This window comes from Dendrobates tinctorius, unplaced genomic scaffold (genome assembly GCF_039654945.1).
Source record: "Dendrobates tinctorius isolate UK_male_01 unplaced genomic scaffold, ASM3965494v1 ptg000049l, whole genome shotgun sequence".
NCBI classification, from domain to species: Eukaryota; Metazoa; Chordata; class Amphibia; order Anura; family Dendrobatidae; genus Dendrobates; species Dendrobates tinctorius.
In genome coordinates this window covers 754015-766977 of record NW_027361717.1, presented here as the reverse complement: position 1 = coordinate 766977, position 12963 = coordinate 754015, and the positions used below count along the sequence as shown (strand labels likewise).

The 12963-nt window shown below is 44.8% G+C and overlaps 1 protein-coding gene across 1 annotated transcript in view; it reads left to right on the top strand.

The window, feature by feature from the left end:
* The window catches only part of TPO (thyroid peroxidase), a 206571-nt gene that overhangs the window by 30057 nt on the left and 163551 nt on the right, over positions 1-12963 (top strand). The gene's annotated exons all lie outside the window — the stretch shown is intronic.

Sequence of the window (12963 nt, the reverse complement as noted above, 5' to 3'; positions counted from 1 at the left end):
CTCAGCCTCCAGCTCTATCGCCTCCTCTTCTTCAGTTGTAAAAAGTAAAAGCACTGAGTCATCATTGGAGGCTCATGTTCATGAACCACACCTTCCCTTGTGTCCTTCACCCCAACCAAGATTGAAGGATGACGCAGGCCATACTACTGATTACTCCATGGAGCTGTTTTCACATACCATGCCTGGATTATCAAGTGAAATGGTGAATTACCCAGGCCAAGATGAATCTGACATGGAGTGCACTGATGCACAGCCGCTGATGGATGATTCTGCTGGTACATTCACTCAGAGCACTACATTGTCCTCGCAGTGTACAGAGCCAGATTCTGACCCTGATGAGACTCAGGTGCCCCTTCCCGCACACTATACCACCATACACGGTGACACAGAGGAAGGTGCACATGACATAGAAGAGGAGGTGATGGATGACCCAGTTGTTCACCCAGATTGGCATCCATTGGGGGAAGAGGGTGCTGCTTCCAATAGCTCAGATGAGGAGCATCCACAGCAGATATCGACATCGCAACAGCTGTTATCTGGCAGGCCCGGAGCACTCCAAAGACAGGTTCCAAACATCAAAAGAGTTGCTGGACAGCTTGTCCAGAGGGTCAAAAGATCACAGCGTGCTAGGCCGCAAAATGTCTGCCAAAGTAGGAAGAGTGCAGTGTGGCAGTTTTTTGAACAAAATCCTCATGATCAGGCCAAGGTTATCTGTAAGAAGTGCGCAAAGACCTTTAGCCGAGGGAAAAATCTGAAAAATTTGAATACCAGTTGCATGCTTAGACATTTAACCAGCATGCACTTGCAAGCGTGGACACTACACCAAACCTCAAGTGCCACATGTGCAACTGATCACAACGAAGGTAGTCAGCAACGCTACATTGTTTCCCCCACTGTAAGCCCACCGGTTAGCACAGCAGCAAATGTTGAGGTGTCGTTGCAAGACCACAGCAGTCAGGGAATCCCACTGTTATATCAACGAAAGACTGATTCTAGGCCATCAGAAAGAACACCAACTCCATCACCATCATCAACCCTCTCTCAGTCCGCCCTGTCCACCGCTACTTCCACCATATGCAGCTCTCAAGTCCAGCTCACCCTCCCAGACACTATGAGTAGGTCAAGAAAGTACTCAGTCTCTCATCCGCGTACACTGGGTTTGAATGCCCACATTGCCAAACTAATCTCGTTTGAGATGATGCCCTTTCGGTTGGTGGAAAGCACAGCTTTCCGCGAACTCATGGCCTATGCAGTACCACGCTATGACCTACCCAGTCGCCACTTCTTCTCTCGCAAAGCCATCCCAGCCCTCCACCATCATGTGAAAGACCGCATTGTCCATGCACTCAAGCAGTCAGTGAGCGGAAAGGTGCACCTCACAACTGATGCATGGTCCAGTCGGCATGGCCAGGGCCGTTACGTGTCCATCACTGCGCACTGGGTTAATGTGGTGGATGCAGGGTCCACAGGGGACAGCGGTGGTGGGACAGTGCTGCCTAGCCCACGGTATAGGAAACAGTTGGCTGTAGGCGTTCGACCCTCCTCCTCCTCCTCCTCCTCCAGAAGCGAAAGCTCGTTCACAGAGCGCAGTCGTACGAGCACTCCATCTGCAGCTGCCACTGTTGCACACGATGTGTCCCCCTATCGAGCAGCTAGTGGAAAGCGTCAGCAGGCTGTGTTGCAGATGATGTGTTTGGGCGACAGACACACCGCCGAGGTGCTGGCCGAGTACTTGAAGCGACAAACTGAGTCATGGCTGGGCAGTGTACATCTTGAGGCAGGCAAGGTAGTTAGTGATAACGGCCGTAATTTTGTGGCAGCCATAGCCCTTTCAAAACTCAGCCACATACCTTGCTTGGCTCACACCTTGAACCTGGTGGTGCAGTGCTTCCTCAAAAATTATCCGGAGTTAACAGCCCTGCTCCAGAAGGTGCGAAGACTGTGCGCGCACATCCGCCGGTCGCCTGTACACTCCGTTCGTATGCAGAAGCTGCAGCGATTGCTCCACCTTCCCAACCATCGCCTCATTATCGACATTGCAACAAGGTGGAACTCCACCCTGCACATGGTGGAGCGGCTGTGCGAGCAGAGGCAGGCCATAATGCATTTGTGGGAGGATACACGGCCAGGCACTTTGAGAGCAGACATGGAGTTGACAGGTGTGCAGTGGTCGAAGCTGAAAGACCTTTGTAAAGTCCTTCAGTGTTTTGAGGAATGCACACGGCTGGTAAGCGCAGACGACGCCATCCTAAGCATGACCATCCCACTTATGCGTCTGCTCATGCAAACTTTGACGCACCTTAAGGAGCAGGCGTCTGCAGCCAATGTTGATGAGGAGGAAGAGGAGGAGGGAATCCTTGATGACATTCAGCCATTGTCTGCTCAGGGACCTCTCCTGGACGAGGTGGAGGAAGAAGAGGAGGAGGAGGATGATGATGGGGATGATTACTTAGGGGAGGAGGATGCATCTCGTGGGGCAAGTGAAAATGTTGGCATGGCAAGGTCTGGTACAGGGTTTGTGCGTGACTGGAGGGATGTGGATTTGCCAGAAAGTGCTCCTCCACCCAGCACTCGAAGTGCATCATTGACACCAGGAACATTGGCCCACATGTCAGATTATGCCTTGCGGATCCTAAAAAGGGACCCCCGCATTGCCAAAATGATGAACGATGACGACTACTGGTTGGCCAGCATCCTGGATCCACGCTATAAAGGCAAATTACAAAACATCATGCCACAGGAGAACCTTGACCTAATATTGGCTAATAAACAAGCAACTCTGGTAAATCGGTTGCTTGAGGCATTCCCAGCACACAGCAGCGGTGATGGTTCTCACACGAGCCGTACGGGCCGGGGGCAGCTTGGCAGAGGTGTTCGTGGTGCACACAGCAGAAGTGGCGTTGGAGACAGGGGTTTCATGACAATGTTGTGGACTGATTTTTCAAATACCGCTCACACAACTGGTAATACTGCATCGATGGAAAGTGACAGGAGACAGCAGTTGTCAACTATGGTTACAAACTACTTTTCCTCCCATATCGATGTTCTCCCACACAGGTCATTCCCCTTTGACTATTGGGCCGCTAAACTGGACACCTGGCCTGAATTGGCCCAATATGCCTTACAGGAGCTCGCTTGCCCAGCTGCAAGTGTGCTATCGGAAAGAGTCTTCAGTGCAGCTGGATCAATCCTGACAGAAAAAAGGACCCGTCTGTCAACCCAAAATGTGGATGATCTAACCTTCATTAAAATGAACCACGCATGGGTTTCCAAGGATTTTGTCCCACCTTCCCCTGATGACACATAGGGTGACAGAAAAATGGCTTGCTTTGGTCCACCTCTTCCTGGTACTTCACCTATTTCGCCTTTTGCATCAGCTGAATGTCCAACATCAACATATGCCACTTTCTAAAACTCCCTAACTGTGCTGCCTCCCCCCCATGGCCGGGGTCACCACCTAGCACACGATACCGTGCGAGTGCCGTTGCCCTGGACAGGTGGGTAGGCCGACTCTTGGGCGCGGGCACTGGCACAGGGTCCCTCATAGTGCAATCAAGTGTCTCTGACGGTGGTGGTGCACACCCGCCGTCAGACACACCGCTGTACTATGAGGGGCCCAGTGCCAGTACCGACGCCCATGAGTGGGCCCCCCTTGCTTGGGCAGGGCCCCAGCATTTGCAATCTTTACCTCTCCCTGCTCCTCCGCTGTGTAATCTGGGCCGTCAAATCCATACTGTGCCTGACACCGTCTGAGCCTGCCTCCTGATGTATAGACATATATTTTGAATGTGTACGCTATCCATACATGTTATCTGGGGATACGGTACCCTTTCTAACCTTTGTGCAATCACGTGCAATCCATACTGGGCCTAACACCGTCTGAGCCTGACTCCTGAGACATATATTTTGAATGTGTACGCTATCCATACATGTTATCTGGGGATACGGTACCCTTTCTAACCTTTGTGCAATCACGTGCAATCCATACTGGGCCTAACACCGTCTGAGCCTGCCTCCTGAGACATATATTTTGAATGTGTACGCTATCCATACATGTTATCTGGGGATACGGTACCCTTTCTAACCTTTGTGCAATCACGTGCAATCCATACTGGGCCTAACACCGTCTGAGCCTGCCTCCTGAGACATATATTTTGAATGTGTACGCTATCCATACATGTTATCTGGGGATACGGTACCCTTTCTAACCTTTGTGCAATCACGTGCAATCCATACTAGGCCTAACACCGTCTGAGCCTGCCTCCTGAGACATATATTTTGAATGTGTACGCTATCCATACATGTTATCTGGGGATACGGTACCCTTTCTAACCTTTGTGCAATCACGTGCAATCCATACTGGGCCTAACACCGTCTGATCCTGCCTCCTGAGACATATATTTTGAATGTGTACGCTATCCATACATGTTATCTGGGGATACGGTACCCTTTCTAACCTTTGTGCAATCACGTGCAATCCATACTGGGCCTAACACCGTCTGAGAATGATAGATGGGGCCCACCATACACTGGAACATTCCAAAGGTGGACATCAGACACTGGAGCAGCATTTACAGGGCCCATTATACACTAGAGCATTAGAAATGGGGCCCATTATGTTTGGAGCATTATTTGGGCCCATAAGACAGTAGAGCTTCATCCATGGGGACCAACATATACTGAAGCATTATGTGGAGCTCATCATGTACTGTTTCAAACATTATATGGGACCAATGATTCTGTATGGAGAAATAGATGGGCCTCGTCATGAGATGTAAAAAAAGTGAGGTATTTTTCATTGTACTATACCGCTATTTCTCTGCCGTATCGGAGCATGATGAGTTGTGGTATGTGTTAAAGGGGCGCTCTTTCGCCCAGGGCACATGAAAACCTGGAGCCAGCCCTCCCCCCCCACAGTCTGTAGCCAAATAACCCCCATTTTTCAGTGCGTAACTTGTATTATGAAGTTAATTAAGGTTGACAAGCTTAAGTAAGAAGAATTGATGCTTTTGGCATTCAAATGGGCACTGTTGGTGTGTTTCCTGTCCTCCTCTCACTGCCGACTTTTATTCCCCATTGACTTACATTGGGTTTCGTGTTTCGAGACGACCCCGACTTTTCCCTATAATCGGACGATCTTGCTCGACCCGACTTTTGGAAAAGTCTGGTTTCACGAAACGAAACGCGACCCTAAAAAACCAAAAGTCGCTCAACTCTACTGGACACCAAAGAATTTTTAGCAAAGATTAAAGATGGATACCAAACTAAGCACGTATGTCTCACTAAGCTCTGCCTCTAATGGTGGCTATAAGGGAAATAATAAGAAAAGTTTTACCAGTATGTTTAGAGGAGCTTGTGAGCAGTAACTGTTTGTGGCTAGGATTCCTCTCCCACGCCCCTATCTCCCATATTATGCTGTCAGTTCCAGCCAATGCTTCCTTATCACCTTCTCCTTTGCACCACTGAGTCTGGGTATCTTCTTTATTCTTTCTGCTCCAACCTCTGTTCTCTTCAAGCACATCTGCCTATGCTCTCTAATTTACTGTTTTCTTTCTGCGTTTCTCTTTTGCACTTCAATTTTCTTTCAAAATTCTCCCTTTTTTCCTCTGATCTTATAGGTGAAAATATCTGATTCTTCATCTCCTTTCACCACTCGCAAACCTGATCTAGTTATTGGTATGGCGGTATGGCCAGATGGAATACCTAACTTAGCAGCTCTCTGCAGTACATGCATGGCCTCTATTCACAATATAGGGACCAGAAAGGTGTGGCAACCAAACGCTGTTCCTCAGGCAGTGTGGCCCACACTGGATCTGCCCGCCAAGAATCTGCCCTGTGAAGGAGATTGTCAGTCCAAGCATGATAAAGTTTCATGTTCAAGGCAAAGCAGTGAGTACCAAGCCTACACTGTAGCACAAAGAGCCATAATGGTAGGATATGTGCAACCATATGGTGCATCAATATGGCACTGTTGTCTCTTTTATACTTGGAGAAATGCTTCAAGCAAAAAATATTTTAATACAAGTCTATATGGAATAGACCATATGGTATTTTATTTCTTCTTATGAATTCATGGAAAAAAAAAATCTAAATCTTGATAGGAAATCAGAACTACACTTCTCAATAGGAAATCATAATGTTTAAACAATGTGCCTAAGGCTGGTTTCACATTTGCGTTTTTTAGCGCTGGAAAAAAACGCATACCTGCGCATGCGTTTTTTCCCCTATATTTAACATGGGTGCGCATACCTGCACGCTGGTTAGCGCATGTATGCGATTTTCATGTGCTGCGTTTTTTTGGGGTGTGCGTTGGTATTTTCCAGACGCAGCATGTTGCATTTTTTGGCCCTGCAAAAAAGCGCATGCGCACATATGCGCATGTTTTGCGCTAAAAATGGCCATTATAGCCTATGGATGCGCATATGTGCGCACTGGCATGCTCATGTATGCGTTTTTTTGCATATGCATTTTTTTTTTTAAACCATGGAATTTAGGGGTTTGGGTTAGAGTTAGGGTTAGTTAAGGGGGTTTAGGGTTAGGGTTATGGTCAGGGTCAGGGTTAGGGTTGGGGTTTGGGTCAGGGTTAGGGTTAAGTATGGTTTGGTTAAGGGTTAGGGTCAGGGTTAGGGTCAGGATTAGGGTTAAGTATGGTTTTGTTAAGGGTTAGGGTCAGGGTTAGGGTTAGGGTTAGGGTTAGGGTCAGGGTTAGGGTTAGGGTTAGGGTTAGGGTCAAGGTTAGGGTCAGGATTAGGGTTAAGTATGGTTTTGTTAAGGGTTAGGGTCAGGGTTAGGGTTAGGGTTAGGGTTAGGGTCAGGGTTAGGGTTAGGGTCAGGGTTAGGGTTAAGTATGGTTTTGTTAAGGATTAGGGTCAGGGTTAGGGTCAGGATTAGGGTTAAGTATGGTTTTGTTAAGGGTTAGGGTCAGGGTTAGGGTTAGGGTTAGGGTCAGGGTTAGGGTCAGGATTAGGGTTAAGTATGGTTTTGTTAAGGGTTAGGGTCAGGGTTAGGGTTAGGGTTAGGGTCAGGGTTAGGGTTAAGTATGGTTTTGTTAAGGGTTAGGGTTAGGGTTAGGGTTAGGGTTAGGGTCAGGGTTAGGGTTAGGGTTAGGGTTAGGGTCAGGGTTAGGGTTAGGGTTAGGGTTAGGGTTTGGGTTAGGTTTAAGTATGATTTGGTTAAGGGTTAGGGTCAGGGTTAGGGTTAGGGTTAGGGTTAGGGTCAGGGTTAGGGTTAGGGTCAGGGTTAGGGTTAGTAAAGTCATGGTTTGGGTAGTGTGAGGGGCCACCTAAAAATGTTGGAAAAAAACGCAAACGCGGTAAAAACGCACTAAAAACGCATACAAACGCATAAAAACGCTGCGTTTTTTTCATGCATGCTCATAAAAATGCTTGAAAAAAACGCAGCAGTTGTATGCTTATGTATGCGTTTTTTCAATGCGTTTTTTTGCGGGAAAAACGCGCTGCAAAAAAAAGCAAGTGTGAAACTAGCCTAATATAGTGAAGGTCCACCTTGTGGCATGAAAATAATCTTGTGACATCAAGGCATGGACTTCACAAAACCTCTGTATGTGTCCTGTGGTATATGACACTAATTCGTTAGCAGCAGTTCTTTTACATAGGTTTTCTCAATTTTGAAAGTTATTCTACCTGATAATTGGGATCTGATCACAAACACTCCCATCGATCCCAAGAACCAGAGCTCTTTAGAGATATTGGAGCAATGATTGATTGTGCCCATTCATTCTTAAGAGGACTGGTGGAGTTTGCCCAACACAGCTCTCAGCTGGTCTTTGTCACTTCATTGAGAATAAATTGAGTGGCAGTGCCCATGATTAACCACCGCTTCATTTCCATAGTGTTCTCGGGATCATAGGTTGTCCCTGTGGTTTGACGTATAGCTATCAGGAAGCGATGCCATGGATAAGGGATAACATCCAAGCTAAAGCCCCTGTCACACACAGTGAGAACGCTAGCGAGATCGCTACTGAGTCACAAGTTTTGTGATCTCACCAGAGATATCGCTGTGTGTGACACCTATCAGCGACCGGCCCCCCTGCCGGGTATCACTGATCGTGCTCGAAAGCCCTGGACATTTTTTTGATGGTTTGTCTCCCGCTGGCCAGCACGCATCACTGCGTGTATCAGGCGGGAGACCAACGATCAGTGAGCTGGAGCTGTAACCAAGGTAAACAGCGGGTTTCTAAGCACCGTGCGTCTATCCTTGGTTACCAGCTCCCAGCGCCAGCACGCTGGTATCTAAGGTACACAGCAGGTAACTAAGCGACGTGAGCATTTGTTACCCGCGTGTCACTGGTGCTGATCGCTGGTGAAGCTGCCTGTTTGGCAGCTCACCAGCGATCATGTAGCGACACCCCAGCGATCCTGACAAGGTCATATCGTTGTCGGGATCGCTGGTGCGTCGCTGTGTGTGACAGGGCCCTTGGAAATACCACTCGGACCTGTAAATTCTTGGTGCCTATGAACCTCAGGTCAGTTTATTGGCTGTCGTTCTTAGACTAATTTTGATTTCTAACCACTGCATACCAGGAATAGCTTATAAGATCTATTCTTGAGATGAGATATTCTGGTTTATCTATACTGAATTATTTGGCATTTTGTAAAAGCCAATTTGATAATTTTGCTTTCCATTTTTCCTACTTCCAACACATCGCCTGGAATAGTTGACTGCTCTCTTGCTGCCTAATACATCCCAATCCTGGATAGGTACCTACCAATCAAAATAATTAAGGCTATTCATTTCATCATTTTAACATTATGGCTGATCTGTGTATATGGAAATACTATAGGGGCCCATAAGTTTCTCTGTGTCTCCTTCTGGTTTTTTTTACTAAGGTGAACCTAAGCCACCATACATTTATATTATGACCTACGTTGGACTTCTAGAATTGCAAAACAGATGGGGGCATTGTGGTCTTAATGAGGTTGCTTATGCTGTGTGTGGCCTTGTTGCGTCCATCTTAAACCCTGGTCTTACTCTGAAACAATCTTAAAACTTTTGCAAGTAATAATATAGTTTGGATAATTAGCAGAACCAATATTACCATGCACAGTATCTCGCTTATTATTTATGCACTCTGCTGCTAATGAAATGAAAGGCATTACTCAGCATCCCATAATGACATTGCTAAACAATGAGCTCATGTTTTAATAAGGGGCTAACAAATTTCGAAAACATTACCCAGATTAATTTGTAAATGTTTAAAGAATTAGAATAAATTTAATTGACCAAATCCTTTTGTAAATGATTAAAGCATCAAGAATTCATCATTTTAATCTGTTTTTAAGCATTTCTTTTTTTTTCTTTTATATAAACAACATCAATCACAACAGCAACGATACGGTATCGGGGATTTTGATCATTTTCCAGCATTTATTTTATAGTTTTTATAGTTATTATAATAAAATGAATGTGGTTCACTTAATTTTAAATAAATAAGGCATATTTATAAATTAGGTTGTTTAAGAATTTCTATAGAAACACAATTTATTTAACAAAAAAAAGGAACATTACAATGAACGTACATTTAAGTGGGAAACACATAAAAAAAAGGAACACAGTGGTTAAGTGCTTAACACAATACCCGAAATCCAGACTCCCCCGGAGACTATAATGCTCAAATTTAGTTCATATTTGACTTAGAACTTTTGGAAACAACTGAAAAGCTTGAAAGGGCTTCATTGTAGAGGCTTAGCAGGTGGGAGCTTGCTACTCACCATTTTATCAGCAGGCAATCCAGAAGGTTGGAGAGGAATTAAATTATGTTAAAGAGAGATGGCATGCAAAACTGTTTTGCTTAAAATACCAACTTTAACACAAAAACCCACATTTCCTAAATAAAATCTAGACCAAAATGATGAAAATATGAAACGTATCCTTGTAGATGATGTAATTCTATTGTTGATTCAGTGCAGTTCTCGGCAGGGGAATATTGGATAGCGCAGCTCCATTTAATGGTTAATCCAACTACTCGGGAACTAATAAAATCAATCCGTGGGCGTTCTCGGTGTTGGACCCCCAAAGTTTGATATTGATGATCTACCCAATAGATCATTAATTTCAAATGCGGGGAACAATCCCTTTAACTGTCCTTCTAAATTATGTTTAATGTGTTTTATTATGCATTAGGAAAAATAGATGTGGATCCAGCTCACTCACAAGGCTTATTTAAAAATTAGAAAATTTTTATTGGATGATCCTTAAAAAATTCAAAATGACAAAACAGACATCTTAGATGGCACAGCAATGACAGGGGGTGATGTGTAATGAGACCATACGCGTTTCGAGCAACACGGCTCTTGATCACTGGTAACCATAACTGGTAACCATAACTGGTAACGCGTATGGTCTCATTACACATCACCCCCTGTCATTGCTGTGCCATCTGAGATGTCTGTTTTGTCATTTTGAATTTTTTAAGGATCATCCAATAAAAATGTTCTAATTTTTAAATAAGCCCTGTGAGTGAGCTGGATCCACTTCTATTTTTCCTAGTGCCTTGGACGCTGTGCAGCAGTGAGGAAGCCGTGCTCCTTCTTGTGCTTGGAATTACATCTCAGGGCTGAGCGGAATGTTCTCTTTTGTTTTTGTTTTATTAAGCATGCATTTAAGACACTGTTTAAAGGGAACCTGTCAGCTCGTTTTTCCGCAATAAGCTGCAGCCACTGCCTTTTGGGGCTTATCTACAGCATTCTGTAATGCTGTAGATAAGCCCTCGATCTAACCTGAAAGAGAAGAAAAACAAGTTTTATTACACTCACCCGGGGGCGGTCCGGTCCAATGGGTGTCGCATGACCGGGTCTGGCGCCTGCCATCTTCTAGTGATGACGTCCTCCTTCTTGCTTCATGTTGCAGCTCCTGTGCAGGCGTACTTTATCTGCCCTGTTGAGGGCAGAGCAAAGTACTGCAGTGCACAGGTGCCGGGAAAGGTGAGAGTGGTCCAGCGCCTGTGCTCTGTAGTACTTTACTCTGCCCTCAACAGGGCAGATCAGTATGCCTGTGCAGGAGCCACGACATGAAGCAAGGAGGAGGACGTCATTGCTAGAAGATGGGAGGCGCCGGACCCAGACCTGCAACTCCCATCGGACCGGACCGTCCCTGGGTGAGTATAATAAAACTTGTTTTTCTTCTCTTTCAGGTTAGATTGGGGACTTATCTACAGTATTACAGAATGCTTGTAGATAAACCCCGAAAGGCAGTGGCCACAGCTTATTGCGGAAAAACGAGCTGACAGGTTCCCTTTAATTCATGGTGGTTTTTACAAGAAAACAAAGTTTGAGAAATGTCCTTAGATTGGGTATAAGGAGAGAATGTCAGGGAAGAAGCTGGATTGGAGCTGCCTAGAGTTCACTCAACCTTGAGCGTGGCACCTTGTAAACTTATTTTTTTCTCATAGACTAAACAGCATTTGAAAGTAAAATATAGTTTAACTGTTATCAATGTGGCTGCTACCCATGACAACATAAATCTACTAACAGGTTCCCTTTAAAGGGAATCTGTCACAAGTAATGATGAGAGAGTGTGCTCCCCACTCAATCGTGCATCAGGGTGCTTGGGTATGCATGAGTATCTCGGGTGCTTGAGCGCCCTACTTGAGTCACTGCACCCCATGTTTGCTGTAATTAGACAGCCAATAAACATGGGTGGATTTCCTGCTATACGCGGTAATACCAAATCAATGTTTATTGGCTATATAACAGTCGTAAAAGATGCGAGGCAGGGACTCAAGCATGGTACTCGAACATGGCGATACTCATGCATACCCTAGCACCCTGATGCATGATCGATTGATGAGCATGCTCGCTCATCCCTGGTAACCAGGTTTTTGCTATCCCTTATGAGAACAGCATATTGTAGAGATAGAGACCCTGATTCAAGTAATGTATCACTTACTGGGCAGCTTACTGCTCCCATTCTACAGCTTTCTTTGTACACTGTGCATAGGCAGAAAGCTGCCAACTTCCTGTTGATAAAACTTTAGAAGGTTAAGTATACAGCAACATCAAACATGAAAAGGACTTTAATTTATTGTTAACTATTAATATATGACAACGGGAAAATAAACCATAAAAACACTAGGCCTATGTATTTCAAGGCTCTGATTCGTAGAACTATGTTTTTTTATGGTTTATTTTCCCTTTTTGATATTTTAATAGCTCTCAATTAATTAATGTTTAAATTAGTCCTTTTTTGTTAGCAGTTGCTGGATACTTACCTTCTACTGGACCAATTTACCCGGGAGCTGGCCTGATAACCTTGTCCATGTATCGCACCCTTATTTGATTGACCTACATATATCTGGACTGGGTGAGCTGATGTGGTTTTTCTTTTGTTTGTGCTGATGAAACAATTATTTTATTACAATTTTCCTAAGCAGCCCAATAAGTGACACATCACTTTATTCACAAATCCTGTAATTATCCTTCTCCGTCTCCACATCCATGGTATGAAGATTGCATACAGTATCTGCTGCTTCTCTGTTTCTGATCCTAAGAATCATTGAGAAATTATTTTATATTGATTTATTTTCCTTTTTTTTACAATTTTCAAAATCTTACACAAACATTCTGAGTTAAAAAAATTAAAGGGTTTCTCAAAAAAAAAGAAAAAAACACTATTATCCCTATTATCCTGTTTTCGCAGATAGCTGGGGCTACAATTACTTGGACCCCAAGAAATCTTAAAAATGGGGCTCTGGAACCCCAAGAACAGGCTCCACATCCTCATATTGAATGGAGTGAAAGTAAACATGCTCAACCGGCTACTCATTTAACTCTCCATTGGACTGCCGGAAAAAATAGCCAAATGCTGAGTCTATCTCTTGTAATTCTATATAGTGAAGGTCGAGCATGTGCACATAAACTCCATTCAAGGCGGGACTTGAGACCTACATTCACAAGATCACTAGGGATCCCAAAGATTGGATCCCCAGCAATTAACAAGTTATCT